The sequence below is a fragment of the Phascolarctos cinereus genome, unplaced genomic scaffold (genome assembly GCF_003287225.1).
Source record: "Phascolarctos cinereus isolate Bilbo 61053 unplaced genomic scaffold, phaCin_HiC Scaffold_1;HRSCAF=81, whole genome shotgun sequence".
Lineage (NCBI taxonomy): Eukaryota > Metazoa > Chordata > Mammalia > Diprotodontia > Phascolarctidae > Phascolarctos > Phascolarctos cinereus.
Window position 1 is genome coordinate 68,897,422 of NW_027555514.1, and position 15,898 is coordinate 68,913,319.

At 43.5% G+C, this 15,898-nt stretch overlaps 1 long non-coding RNA gene across 1 annotated transcript; it reads right to left on the reverse strand.

Moving 5' to 3' along the window:
* Nucleotide 1: 1 nt before the first annotated feature.
* Nucleotides 2-7,728, reverse strand: LOC144456740 (uncharacterized). The gene is made up of 2 exons (XR_013485804.1): nucleotides 7,524-7,728; nucleotides 2-96 (listed from the first exon to the last, which is right to left on the reverse strand). It is a non-coding gene; the product is annotated as an uncharacterized LOC144456740 (long non-coding RNA).
* Between the last annotated feature and the right edge of the window lie 8,170 nt (nucleotides 7,729-15,898).

The following is a 15,898-nucleotide window of genomic DNA, read 5'->3' on the forward strand; positions in this document are numbered from 1 at the left end:
CTTACTCTCATTCTTTTTATTGTACTCAAGACTGGTTTTTGGAAAACTGTAAGGTAGGCTGCTGCAGCATTACTCTGCTTCTGTGGAGTCTCTCCCCTGGAACCGAGACAAAAACAAACCATTCAGGTTAAGTATTCAAAGAAAGAGGAAACGAGCATCTTGAGAGCAGGTCTCACACCTTCTGAAAAGAAGAGGACCGTGCTCACTCAGAGGTCCAGTACACGTTCACCAGATGGAATACAAAGTGAAGAATCCTGCTCCCTTTTCGATTGGTTTTAGTGTTTTGCTGTTGGGGCCTCATGCACCCAGGGAAGGGGAGAGAAGAGAAGAAGTCTCTGAGGGGAAGTGTTTAGACACCCATTTGATAGAGTTCCTTTCATCTAATGGTTTGGAACACAGACGGAGGGAAATGTAACTGAGAAGAGCTGCAGATGGGGAGGGGGGGCGGAACCTGGAGGTCAGCATAGGTCATCTTGCAGTATTGTGCTCATCATTGTCCGATTCCTGCATCCCTCTATAACTAAGGAAAACTCAATCGTGTTGTGATTTTAGGAACTGATTAAATCATTCCTCCCCATGGCATGTCCATTTTTTAAAAGGTCTCCAGAAAGAAGGTGGTGTTTAGTGCACAGGAATCAATTTCTAACCATGAAATTGCAGGTGTCCGTGGAGCTTTTGGGGTTCAGACCCCCATCCCACTCCTATCCAAGGCCAACAGGCATTAGTAGAAAATGCCAGTGGGACCCGTCCAGGTGCTTGCTGCCCTTCACATTCCTGTTTGCTGTAGGTCAAAGTCAGAGTACTTCACAGTTTTTTTGAGTGGATATGAATGTTTTTTAATCAATCCAAAAAAAGGATTATAATCATAAAAATGAGCACCAGTCCACGTTTAGGCTTCAAGGCTTAAGAGGAGCAAGGGAGCCTAAACATATCTCTAGGACACACAGCAGCTGTGATACTGGGCCAAACCCATGCTTCGTACAGCCTGATGTTCCGTCACCGGTCCCAAGATGCAATTTAGAGGACAGGATCAGCCTCCCTGAGGTCTCTCTCAAAGAGCTAAAGCCCTAAAACAGATGCGATATTTATCGTCCTGGTGTTACAGTCCCTATTCTTTGGGACTTTTATTTGTCTTTTGGAAGAATTGGTGTTTGGTGGAATCACTGAGTACAGTTGATGCTGGCCAGGTTTTTGTGGTCTCTCGACCCTAGAGATTTGGGGAGCTGTGTCTCCAGTGAGATTCAGATTACCTTGGAGAGGCTTTCTAACTGTGGGATTCGTTGATTGGCAAAGCCAAAGAAAACTTCAAGTCAACACTGCTTCATTCCTAGAGGCCTTGCTCTTCAAGACTCAGTCCCGAGACCCTATGGTGCCAGGTCATACCTAGCCCAACAAACACCCAGAAAAATCAGCTTAATCATTCGATAAGTATAAACTACCTTTAGAATTGTTTGAGATTTCCAAAATCTTTAATAAAATTGATTGAACAGTATATTTGACAATTAGCCTAGCCTGAGGTTTACTCCAGGCCATGTCTGGGGAGCCTCCCTTTCATAGGGAAACTCCCAGAAAAAGCCATTTACAGTCATTGCCTCCCTTTCAGGACATCCTTTCTCTTAATCTCTTGGGCGTCTGACCCCACCCACCACTTGCCTGAAACTGCTCTCTCCACAGTCATTAAATCCCTTTTGTTTGCTAAACCCAATGGCTTTTAACTAATCTTGGTTCTTCTGGATCTTTCTGTGGCTTCTGACCTGGTAGCCTACCTGGCAGCCCCTCATTTCTCCTTTCTTGGAGCGACATCTGTGTCCTACCCCAAGGCTGTCTTAGGTCCTTTTCTGTATCCTTTGGCTTGGTGCTTTCCAGCCCCTATTAGTTCAGCTATTGCCTCTTTGCAGATGACCCCAAAATAGACCCATCCAGCCCTCCTGTCTCTCCCAAGTAACAGCCCCATCTGCATCACCAGCGACCTGCTGAACATCCTCTATGTGTCATATAAGCATCAGAACATATCCAAAACACCACTCGAGTTCTGTCCCCCGCCCAAACCCCATCTTTGCTTTTTAATCTCCATTTTTGCCAAGTGTATCCCCGTCTGTCTAAGCACCCTAGATCATAACCTTGGAGTCATCGTCAGCTTCACTCTCCATAGCCAGGAAATTCTACCTCCACAACATCTCTGCTCTTCTCTTTTTTCTACACACAGGCCCTGATCACCTCTTGCCCAGAATGTTACAAGAGCTTTCTAACTGATCTTGTATACACTCTCCCCCTTTTCAGGCCTTCTTCTCCACAGATGCCAAAGCAATATTCCTTAAGTGCAGATCTGACCATCTCACTTCCATGCTGAAGAAGCTTCAGTGGCTCCCCACTGCCCCAGGATAAAATACAGACTTGCCCTTCACAACCTAGCTCCAGCCTTCCCAGATTGATTTCATATCACTCTCCCCCACATACTCTTATACTCCAACAGAAATGGGAGCCAGTGAACCATTAGGATCCCCAGGGGAGGCATGTTGGAATAGAAAACCACATATTTATATCCTGTTTTATTAGATTTTTATTTATTCTGTTAAATATTTCCCAGTTATGTTGTAATCTGGTTTGGGCAGCATGGTTGACCACCATGCTATGTTCTAACCAGCAGGGCTGGTTATAGCATTGGCTATTCCCTGCATGTGATATTTTACTCATGCGTGAGAGGCTCTTCCTCTTCCCCCAGGTTTCTTGGAATTCCTTGCTCACTTCAGATACCATTTCCTACACAAGGTTTTTCGCAGTTTCTTACTACACCTCTCCCCCACGATGCCGCATGTGTACACACACACACACACACACACACACACACACACACACACACACACACACACAGTAGTTGGTAGTCTCCCTTCTTCTCCCAGAAATTACTAAGTTTGTTCATGTCCTGATATATTAATATATGCATGCATGGATTCTCCCCCTCCCTCATACCACGTCCCCAGAAGATGAATCAGCCAGCATTTATTAAGAATCTACTCTGTGTAGGGCATTATGCGAAGACAATAGAAATAAAAGAAAATTGGTACAGTCCCTGCCTGTAAAGAGCTTACATTCCACTGGGAGGATATTATAGCATATACATGCACACAAATAAGTGTTGACTCCATGCACGGGGTATGAGAGCACTGGGGTATTTAACAACCAAAACAGAAAGCTGCTTGAAAGAGGTGGCAGCACTCAAAGCAGATGTCCCAAGAGATAGAGATAAGGCAGGAGGGTACCCCAAGAATGAAGGATAGTCTGTGCAAAGACAGACAGGAAGTTAAAGTGCATGAGGCTTGTATGGAAAGGAGCAACGTGGTCAGAGTTGTGCTTTAATGATGGCAGACAGCTGTGTGGAAGAGAGACTGGATAAGGGTGAGACTGAAGGGTCAGAGACCAATTGGTAGTCTATGGTGACAGATCACCCTGGAGGTGATGAAGCCTGACCTAGGGTAGCCTGAGTGCCAGACCGAGAAAGAGGAATCAACTAACATTTCTCTGAAACGTCCCTCTTGGGGCATAAGAGGCTCCTAATCAATGCTTGGTTGATTGAATGGACAGATCTTCTCATCCCTGTTAAGTACCAAGGAACTATTGAAAACAAGATAATGTGGGCAGAAACCAGTGATTTTTGTTTTATAATAAATTTTGCATTTTATCTGACTAAAGGCAAAAATACCCATTCTGATAGATTATGGGTATGTGGCAAAGCCAGAAGCACTAATAAACAACGTATTTTGAACTTGGCAGAAGAGATTAAGTTCCAAAGCAGTGTTGTTAATATTCTTTGTAAAAAATATATATATATTTTTATGTAAAGCTGGTTTCTTAAAAATTTAATAAACCCCTTAAACAATTTACCCCATCAGAGGATAAGGAAACTTGAGGATCACTGGAGATAGTCTTGTATTGGTTTAGAAAGTCATCAAGCTATGAAAAGGAGAAGGAATAAGCTTTGTCCTCCCCCTAGAACAGATCAAAGGTCAAGCATGTATTATCTAATCAGAGGATATACGGAAATAAAAATTCCCTCCTGGAGCTTCCACTTACAAAAAAAACTATAATCTTGAGGGGCAAGATTGGCAACTGAGAAGAAAGGCCTCCCTTTAAGAAGTGGTATTTAAACTAAGCTTCAAAGGGAGTTCTTAGAAGAGTCAAAAGTGACGGTGTGAGTGTATCCTAGGCAGGGGAGACAGGAAATGGAATGACATGTATTCGAAATAGCAGGCAAGCCATTTTGGCTGAAAATGTACAGCATGTGAAGGGGAATGATATATAATAAACCTGGAAAGGTAGATTGGAGCCAGATTGTCAAGGACTTAAAACCTTATGCAAGAGGACAAGAATGCTATAAGGATTGATATCAGCTGTTAAATATACCTACTTATAAAGTGAATGATAAAGTGATGAAACATAAAATTATACTAAATAATCACTACTTTAAAATTTACTTGAGATTTCCAAGTTATCTGATAAAACTGAGTGGACAGTATATTGGGGGGGCAGGAAGGAATCACAAGATGATTAACATGGGTGAAAAGTTATGGTGCTCAAATACTCTTAACTAAAATGAAATAGTTTGCTAGATCTTAATTCAGTCTTTGAACAACAATACATTTATGGTGCAAAAAGGGAACTAAACAAACGTGGAATGTCATTCTTTGGCTAGCTGGTATACCCCCCGTTCTTTGCTGGGTCGTTATTTTGGAGCCAGAGAGGAAAATTGCTAGCCAAAAGTGATTGTAGGAATCTCATGTTCTTACTATAAAAATTGGAAAATGAAGACATAGAAAGTAGAGACGATAAAATCAGTAGAGAGTCTCTTTCTCTTTCCCATAAGACAGTGTCAAGATAAGTCATCAAAAAAGAAAAACCGAAGAGTGAACAAGGGCTTTCTTCTCTTAGGGTAATCATAGTCAACTTAGGAATTAACTAGCTAGTAGCAATATTACCACAAGTTTTACATTTCTACTTCACCTAAAAAAAAAAAACAAGAACAGAAGTCTCTGACTTCTGGTAAATGACTTTGCATCCATTACTTTATTTCAGAAAAGAATGAATAATGGCTATTGAACCCCGACTTCCTGATCCCAATCCAGCCGTCTGAATGTACATTTTACATTTCTATCACAATCTTGCCAGATATAGACCTCTTATGACTTATTCACAAAGACTCATTTTCTACGGCTGTTCACAAAATGAAGTCCTGGTTTGAATGCACCCCCAGTTCTCCTTTCTGCCCTGAGAGATGTTGCTCAGTGCCCACATTGCTAATTTGGCAAATTTGGTGGTTGCCTCATCTATTAGTCAACTAATGCTTCTCAATATTATTGCTCAAACTTGATGCTGAAATTAATGAAAATTTTTAAAAAGTAATGAAAAAGGAAGTGAGATTGGACGTTTCCTTGATTTCTAGTTTGCACATTTAATGTAACACCTCAGTACTGCCATATAAGGGGAGGTTTCCCCAGGGGGAAAAGTGAGGAGATAGAGCATGGAGAAAAATGATAGTAAACCAATCCAAAGTCTTGGATCTGCTTTCATATGGCATTCCATTTTTTTTTCCTTCACTCTTTCTTGCCAATACGGTGCTACTGTATTTGTCCCCAGACTCCTTAAAAGATTCTACTTCTGGGCTTCTCAGATGACACAGAGCTGGCCTTCTGTTACCTGAGTGCATGCAGCTGTTATTTTAAAAGTATGGAACCCCAAATCTTCCCTTTCTGTTCCTTCCAACCTGGAACCCACGTGCTGATTAACAGTAAGCAAAAATGTTGGCCCAGTCAACAATAGAGGTCCACCCCATCCCTTAAAAAGGATAGTTCTCTAGAAACAATTTCTAAAATCCCTGAGGAGCCTCTCTCCAGCAGAATGTTCTCCTTTAAATTTGCTATAGATTCATGATAATCTTCCTGAGGGGGGAAAAAAAATAAGAGTTTTAGTTTTTGTGTAAGCCATCAGGCTACTTCTGGAGGAAATGTTAGATGACTAGATTTTGCCCTTCCAAACACCTCAATAGTATATATCATTCTTTCCTCCTCAGGAGTCCTTCAGACATCTTGGCTTGAAGGTATACTTTACTGGCTAGGTTTTTTTTTTTCCATACTCCCCTAAATGTTCCTCTCATCTCCTACGTGGACTGCTATTTATTCCTTCCCATTCCTGAGCAGTGGCCAAGCCCCAAGATTCAACCCAGTGTCCCCGGTTGGTGGAGTACATGGAGGCGAGAAAGATATAAGACCGGAAGGGAAAGGCCCAGGTTATGAAGGACTTTCAAAGCCAAACAGGATTTTACACTGGATCCTGAATGTCTTCAAATAGGAGCGATTACCCAGTGAACAATTCTGAGCACAGGAGTGACATAAATAATGATACAGTGAGTGACTAATTTTAATTGGAAGGGCAGGCACTTTGTATACACAACAACTGGATATGAAAAATTTGGATAAACAAATGACACAAAGTTTTGTGCTTTTGATGAAGAAGGTGATATGTTCATTACCAGGATCTGTGTTAGAATGTTTCTGTGATCATGCTTACCATTTTGGTTGATCATTAGCATTGCAAACAGAATCTATTAAAAACCTATTCAAGTAAACAAAGTATTTCCACAGCAACTTCCTAGAAACTCACTCCATCATTTCTGTACCACTGCCTCAGAGGGGCAGCCTGTGCATCAGCCTTTGATGAGCCATGGCAAAGTTCTAGCAAATGACTGGGAGTCTGTCCTTTCAGGGAGCCTCAATCCAACTCATTCCCGCATCTGCGCAGAAATGACACAGCGAATGTGAATCATTTCATTTAATACCCAAAGCTTATGTCTAAGCCAGTCTGTTGGCCTTAGTGATATAAAAAATAGGCAAACTGAAGCATCACTAACGGCAGCTAAACATCACTCTCTGAAGAAATGAACGTGAGATCACTGCATTTGTAATGAGAGAACCGAGGTTAAATCCCAACCCTGATACTTATTAATTGTGTAGCCATAGAAAAGTCACTTCACATCCACAGTTCCTCCTCATGTAAAAAAACGAGGAAGTTGGGCTACATGGACTCATCTTTCACCCTAAAATTTCCCCCCAACACACACACGCACACCTTCCCTATGACAGCCAAGGGCAGCACTATCCTCCCTATCCCTAGGCTCACAACCTAGAAGTCATCCTGGACTCCTCACCATCTCTCACCCCTCATATCCAAACTGTTACCATAGCCTGTCTACTTCATCTTAGTAAAATCTCTGGAATATTAACATCCTCTGACACTGCCACCCCTCTGGCGCTGGTCCTCATCACCTCCTGTCTAGACTACTTCAATAACCTATCTCAAGCCTCTCCTCACCCACTCCAGCCCGTCCTCCATTCAACCATTAAAGTGATTTTCCTCGAGTACAGATCCAACCACATCGCTTCCCTATTCAATAAACTCCAGTGGGCTCCCTATTGCCTACAGGATTAAATATAAAAGCACTCAAAGCCCCTCATGACCTAGCCCCCTCCTACCTTTCCATTCTTCTTGCACCTTATGCCATGCACAGACTCTTTGATCCAGTGACACCAGCCTCCTGGCATGAGCAAGACCCTCCATCTCTCAGCTCTGGGCATTCTCTCTGGCTGTCTCCCATTGGTGGCATGCTCTCCTTCCTCTGCTTCGACTACCAGCCTCCCTGGCTTCCTTTAAACTGAAATCTAACCTTCTGCAGGAAGCCTTCCCTCTGTTCATTCATCTAGCTTGCTTTGTATGTATTTGTTTGCATGTTGTCACCCACCCCACCCCTTAGATTGTAAGCTCCTTGAGGACTAAAACTTCCTTTTGCCCTTTTTTTTTGCATCCCCAGTGCTTAGCACAGTTCCCAGCACACAGCAGGTGCTTAATAAATGTTTATCGACTGATGATGTCAAAGGTCCTTTGGAACTCTGAATGGGACCTTCAATGACAGTTGGTTTCCTCCCTCTCTTTACTGCTGCCTAGACTGTGTTCCCAACGAGCAGCTTTTTGAAAATTCCCTAATCTGGGTAGGGCGTGAAATTGTTCAAACTGAGTGGCAGATATAAGTCAGGAGTGTGAGAATCGGTGCAGACTTTCATTATGACCTCGGGTATTTAAATCATGTAGACATTTGAAAAAAAATTACCCTAATGACGACTCTCTAGATATGATCAGGGCCCACTTGTTCTGTGTAGGAGTGGGACAGGGATACCCGCATGTTTTTGCAGTACTAATGAATCTTTTGTGGGGCATGTGATTAACAAGACTTAGCTGCAAGACCTGGAAATGTATGCAAGCAACTTTAACCCAGAGAATGAGCCATTAGCCTTTAGGCCTGGTCAGAGTTCAAAGCAGCAGGTCAGAAGCACAGGAGCAGGGCCACGGAAGCCTAAGTAAGCAGAAGTATAGAACTGAGGTCTATGGTGGACAGATCATTTGTCCACTACGGACAAACTCATGGAGTTGCCTCCATGTATTATCTTTTCATGAGGTCAGGGAATGTGCTCACTGCTTTCCAGCTCCAAGCCCAGCCCTGCACCTTCAATGTACAACAGCTGCAGACTCCACAAGCATTTATTAAGGGCTTTGGAGTCAGACGTTGTGCTAAGCACAGGAAATACAAAGAAAGGCAAAAATACATTCCTGCCTTCAAGGGGCTCACTCTCTAACATGGGAAGAAAACATGCAAACTGCTACATGCATACGGGACACTTCCAGGATAAATGGGGGGAGGGGGGAGGGAAGAGGAGGAGGGGTAGAGGGATGCCTCCTACAGAAGATGGGATTTAAGCTGAGTCTTGAAGGAAGCCAGGAGGCAGAGACTCAAAGTCGGGAGTTAGCCAGGGAAAAAGCACAGATTGTCCTGTGCTAGAAACAGTAAAGCATCATTATTATAATTTCTTGATTCTGGTGACTTTTAAATTCCATATGCAAACAAGTCTCAACTTTTTTTCATTTGTTTTTTATTATTTCCAACCCACATGGGATAATTCCGAATTGTCCCAACTAGTATCTAAAAGCGAAGAGTCTTCTAATAATAACTTGGAGAGTTTAAAATAGGCTCTTAAAAGGCCATCTTGATAGTCATTTTCCCAAGCACGTAAATAAGAATTGTAAGACTTTAAACTTTTCTCTCACTTTCCCCCAACTTGAAAACCTAGTTACTTCAATATAAAAACTTTGTCATCCAATGACCAGTGAAGAGTGCTTTGGCCTCTGGCAGGGACATCTCCCAATTTAACTAGGCAGACGCCCAAGGGCCAGCCCGAGTCAGGTGACACACTGTCACAGGAGTCTTCCCAGCTTACTAGGTCCTTCTAGACCTCATACTCTGATGACGTAGCCTTCTCAAACCCAGGGTCACCACCCCGCTCCCAAGTGGCCTCAAAGCCCACCTTCAGCAAGAAACTAACCACTGAATCCCGGTTTATTTTGTGATCAAAGTTTTCCTCTTTGTCCCTAGCTCAAGTGAACAGCAGAGCTTGCTGTGACAGGAAAATATCAAACACGAAAAGAGATGAATGATAAATAGTCATTCTTTCCAATGGCAGGAAGTCTCCGTCTCACCAGCACTTGACTTCCCAGTGATATGCGTGCGACAGCTGGTGGTTTCCCTCCCTCATACAACAGGAACCCTCCTCCACGCTGACTACAAAAGCCCTGGCTTAGTTCCTACCCCCACTACCAGAGCTCCATACAAAAGCTGTCTGTCCTCCCTTCCTTCCCTCCCCACCGGCTGCTGCTGCCACAATCTGCCCTCCCTGTTGCCCTGGGAACTGCTTTCCCAATCAGCACCCTTCTTCCTGTCCTTTTTGGGGTCCGGAGGAGCTCGGGGCTCAGAGACACCCAGGAACCCAATAAGAGGACATGACCTCCAGGGTATTATTATTTCATTCACATTAAGAGTAAAATTTGCTTTTGTGAGCTGACCTGAGAAGCACATAGCATAATAAAAAAAGCATGGAACCTGGAGTCTAGGAGACCTGAGTTCAAATTCTGATTCTATTAGCTTCCTGTGTGGCCTTGAGCAGGTTACTTACTATTAATAATAGCCAGCATTTATATAGTGCTTTAAGGTTCACCAAGTACTCTACAAATAATCATTTCGTTTTATCCTTGCAAAAGGACACTGGGAAGTAGATCCTTTTATTCCCGTTTTACAGATGAGGAAACTGAGGCAGACAGAGATTAAGTGACTTACCCAGGGTCATGAAGCTAGAATAAGTGACGGAGGCCAAATTCAAACGCAGGTCTTCCCCACTCCAAGTCCAGCACTCCATTCACCATACCCCACCCCCACGGGGTGCTGCTTCTGCTTTTAAGTACTTACCTCATTAGCACAAGTGCCTACAGCCAGTTTAGAGGAAATACCACAGTAACAGCAGTAACCAGAAGTGTTCACACCTGGGGAGGGGAAGCCAGACACAAGGAACAGAAGAGAGGAGAGGGGGAACCTGGCCCCCCAGGGAAATTTGCCTCTACCCCTCCCCACAACAGATGACCCCCTTAATTGGGGGAGAAAATCACGATGGTAGTGTGTCTCTCCCAACTCTGGGACTGGAAAGAACTGGATGCAGATGCAGCAAAACAGAGGGCTAGGGGAGGTGGCCAGGCTGGGTGAGGGATGAGGCAGTTCCTGGACCTCAGTCGAGAGAATGGCTCCCTCCCTTTGGGCAACAGGTCCTCAGCCCCCCCTTAGTGGCCCCTTCCTCATACTTCAGACTTTTTGCCCCACCCCCTTGTTGCTACGCTAAGGAGGTTAAGGCAGATGCTGAGCTCTCCCGGACCTCCTCCCTTTCAATGGCCTTGGATGCTGCGAGCTGGGAGGAGCTGGTTTTGTTTTGCAGCAGAAGCCTAAGCCTCACCCAGAGCAGTCTGCGATAAGGGTTTTCCCACCTGGGATGGCTTTCCCACTTGGCCTAGCTAATAATGCATATGGGGCTACCTTTCTGAGGCTTTGCCACCCAAAAGCTCTATTGTGAGGGGTACTCACAGTAGAGGGGATTTTTGTTAAGTGCTGCTAGAATAGAAGAGTAGAGAATGTAGGCTTAAGAATATTCAGAGCAAGAGTTACAGCCAAACAAGAAGTCTCATTTCTGTTAAATTCTATTTCTATTGGTAAACTGAAGGAGCCTTTGGCAGGCTGGCTATTTTTAAATATGATTTGTTGTTGTTGACTCGTGTCTAACTCTTCAGTGACCCCATGGACCATACCGTTCTTGGCAAAGATACTGGAGTGGTTTACCATCTCCTTCTCATTTAACAGATGAGGAAACTGAGGCAAACAGAAGTTAAGTGACTTGGCCAGGGTCACACAGCTACTAAGTGTCTGAGACCACATTTGAACTCGGGTCTTCCTGACTCTAGGCTTGGCCACTCTACCTAGTGAGCCACCCAGCTGCCTCCTTAAACACAATGCCATTAGCTAAGTTATTTGTTATCTCCCTGTGGGGGATGAAGTGTTACTCTCAATTTCAGCACCCAGGTAAAATCCCTGATTTTTATTTTCCTATCTCCCAGCCTTAGCTGGACCATTGTCCTACCCTGACACTTTTCTGTATTTTCACTAAGGATTTTGGTAGAAAGAAAAAAGGAAGCCCTTTTTTTGCCTCCCAACCCATCACCTGCCTATTGCTGAGGGAGGCTGAGAATAGGGTCTACAGAAGCATCTGGAGACTGGTCTCAGACCCCAAGAATCATAGATTTAAACACACCAAGGGACCTTAGAAGTCCTACAATACAACCCCTTCATTTTACAGATAAAGAAACTGAAACCCAGGGATGTCAGTGACGCTCAGTGACTTGCCAGTCTTTGCAGTGGGGAGGTCAGCTGCTGTCCTCCTAAGGGGATGGGCAGCAGAGCACAAAGACAGCCATGGTTTGGCTGATCAATTCACCAAGCATGTATTAAGCTCCTACTATGCATAACCAGGTGCTGTGCTAGGTACTGGAAAAAAAAGACAAAAATGAAACAGTCCCCATGAAAGGAGATCTTGTTCATTAGTGGCATAATTAATAAGGCTTGGAGGGGCCAACAACAATGACTTGTTTCTCCCCTAGTACTTTTACTCTGTCCTCCCTTGCAGCCAGTCATGATGTATCAGAATTTTATTAAACACATTTGAACTCTGATGAAGCCCTACTATGTCTGCCCAGGCTTGACAAGAGATCTGCATAGGGATGGGTGTATGTTGTTTACAAAATCAGAAACCTGAGCAAAAAAACCCAAAACTCTGAAAAGTTTAGATTCTGCTTCTGCTCAAGGAGCTTTACTTTGGCTTATAAATAAGACAAAACACTAGGCTGACTATACATTTGGACATTTGCAAGAGAAAAACAAGGATTTCTTTCCCATGCTAACTTTTAGATATTTATTCTTACCATGAAATAAGGCGCTTCGTGCAAGAATCCGAAGTGTCATCTCCTGGTTTTTGCCTTTTTCAGGTTCTCACAATGTTGATCTATCTACATGCCACAAAGTCAGCCAATACTCTGAAATGCATGGGTGGATTATCTGTAATTATCTCTAATGCAAAATGATTAACCTCTATGCAACTATCAAATTTTTGTAAATCTAGGGGAGTTGATTGGATATTGATGCATATCTTGACTTGCTTTACAAAAAAATTACCCATCAAGAAAAAAGCAAGCCCAAGAGGGCTAGGATTCCCCAGCTGCCTTTCCCTTTGTTTCCATTTTTGTTCCTTGCTTTGCGGCCTTTCTGCTAATGGAGGCAACTCAAAGGTTCTCTTGTGTGTCAGATTATGTCTGTCCACATCCCCTTGAGCAAACCGTTTGTCTGTTAGAGCCCATGTACATCAATAGGGCACTGGCTCATGATGAGCAGATTTCCATGGGCCCAGCCCATGACTGCCTATATGGCACTTCCTCCTCTTTTTCCAACAGTGTGATGGCTAAAGAGGTTGCAGCTTCTGATCTGGGTCCTGAAGGGAGCAGATATTGCCTGTGTTATATCAGCTACTGCTTGGCATCTGGGCATCTCTACCCAGGACAGATGAAAGCACTGAGATTCTACCCCCTTCCTTGGCCTCACCACAATGCCCTAATCAGTGACTATTTATTCTGATTTGCTTTCTGTGGACTGGACTTACTGGCCTAGAGTGACATGAGGTTTGAGGAGAGGGAGGACTTCTCCTTCAGGGCTGCCCCAGCAGCAAGAAAGGAGTCCTCAGAGGTGACTTGTTTTCCTTCCAAGGAAGTAGAGAAGAACTGAGGCTGCCCCAGCAAAAGTCAGAATACTTTTCTTCCTCTCTGTCCCCAACTCCAAGTAAAGTTTGTTTTCATGACATCTTCATTCTCTCTCCCAGGTTGTAGTGAATAAGCTTTTTGTCCATCAGGAAAATGTAACCAACTATATCCTGATGGCCACTAAACTGCGGCCAGAGGAAAGAAGTTTCCAAGATGGTGGTGGTGATGGTGGTGGTGGTGGTGGTGGTGGTGTTCTGTGGTTTCCAACTCTTTGGGACTCCATGGGCCATACTGTCCATGGGGTTTTCTTGGCAAAGATACTGGAATGATTTGCCATTAAGGCAAACAAGTTAAGTGACTTGCTCAGGGAAGTAGAAGAAGGAAGAAGAGCTTTGAAACTAAGCTGCTCCTTAGTCAGATTCATGGAAAGAGCGCCGGCTATGGAATCAGAGACCCTACCTGACACTGATACTTACTATTTATATAATTTTGTGAGTCATTTATATGGCCAGGGGCCTCAAGTTCTCTCACCTGTAAAATGAGAGACCCTAGATAACTTGTAAGGTTCCTTCCAGCATTAAATAAACGATCCTAGGATCTCCAAGTTGGAAAGGACCTGAGACCATGTCATCTACTCCATCTCAACCTGAAAAAGTATTCCATCTGTGACACATGTGATGTCCAGCCTTTGTCTGAAGACTTCTAGTGAGGTAAAGAACCCACCACCTCCAGAGGAAGCCCATTCTTCTGGAAAACTCCTACTGCTAGGAAGTTTTTCCTTATGTCAAGCCTACATTAGCCTTCCTATGACTTCCATCCATTGTACTGCCTTCCAGGGCCAAAGAAAACAAATCTGATCCCTCTTCTGTTTAAAGGTTCAAATATTGGAAGACAGTTATACCCTCCCCATTCTCTTCTTCTCCAGACTAAACAACCCCAGGTCCTTCAGCTGCAAATCCTATGGGCAAAAGCACACGGGATAATGATCCTCCTCCATCTCTCCTGAGAACAGAACCAAGAGAAACAAATCACAGCTTTTACATGAATAATGTCTGGTTCCGGCAATTTCTGTATGGCCCTGCCCCAAGTACTGGAGGATGGCTTAGTTGACCTTTCAGAGTCAGTCCAAATCTCTGACCTAAGGCTCCTCTTCGCAAACATAGAAATCAGCAGCTGGAAGGGGGGAAGAACCCTCACATACTTCCCATCTTTGTTGAACTGATACAAAATTTGTTTTCTCTAAGACACTCAATAGCCCATTTCTTGATATCACATCTTATTCAGGCTACATTAGAAGATGTTGAAAGAAAAGGAAAAAGAATGGGGGGAAGAATGGAGCATACCAATTTTACTGAAGTAATGGAGGAAATACATGAGATTGAATCTGTCTGTGGGAGGGAGTTTGTAACAGTTTGGGGTATCAGTGCCTTTGAACAAATTGCATAATAAGATCCACTGGGTTCTTTTTTAATGTAATCACTAGATGAGTCATTCAACCCACAATTTAAGTTATAACATTAGCTTCTCAATTTGTGCTTCAGCTGGTTTCTTACTTAGAGTGGGTGACCTTTTGCAGATTAATGTTTTAGAAAAACTAAAATTGGACTGGAGTGTCAGTGGGCAACCAAGCAGACACTAGACTGTACCTTCAGTCCTATACTAAGCCCAAGCCCCTGATGCCACCACAGACATTTCCACTCCCAAGAGTACCACACAGGACAGGCTAGGTGGCAAAGGATATTTACTTAAGGGGAAACAGTATGAGGGATTGAACAGAGGACTGGCCTTGGAGTCAGGACAACCTGGGTTCAAATACTATGTCATGGAAATGCCTGTTTTATTCCATAAATTAGAAATTTTTAAAATATTTTTTTTAATTCCACCTTTGTCCCAAAGCTGGTTGTGTTATTCTAAGCAATCACTTAGAGAGCCCAGGCACTATCAGAGGATGTACATTGTAGAGCAGGTTCTGATCTGCTTTGGTGGAGGGAGTTCCCTGTATCAGTGAAGTCACCAGTCCAGTTTAAAATAAAAATAAAAAATAATGCCAGAGGCAACAGGTGAGGAAGTGGTCTCTGGGTGACAATTCAAAGAGGAGGTTGGGAAGGTAACTTGGGTGCAGAAAAAGGATGGGTATTGGAGTGTATATTAACTTAGCTATAAAAACTTCTAGAAATTTAACTCTTTGACTTCAAAAGAGTTACTTAACCTCCCTGGGTCTCCATCCAAATTCTGCAAAATAAGGGGATAAGACATTCTCTAAGGTCCCTTTCAGCTCTGACTTCTATAAAACTGAGCCCAAAGAGACAGAATGCCCAACCCAAGATAGAACTGAGACCAGAACCCACTAGAATCCAGGTCTCCTGGCTTCCAGTCCTTTGTTCCTGACTACATCCTACTGGTTCCCAACAATGAAGGAAAAAAAACCCATACTACTCTGTAGAGCCTAGAGTAGACTGAACACAAAGGGAAATCTTGAACACCATAGCCAGGGGATGTTTGGCAATCATTTTATTCACCTTTGGGTGACTTTATATCATACTTCCACAGATTATGGTTCTCACCCTTTTCTTCTCTCCTCAAGAAGCCAACCTCCTATCTGCAGCATATGACTTCAAGGAGCTCTAATTTGCCACCTCTCAACCTAAGAATTTCTTCTTCCACTCCATCTTCTCCCCTT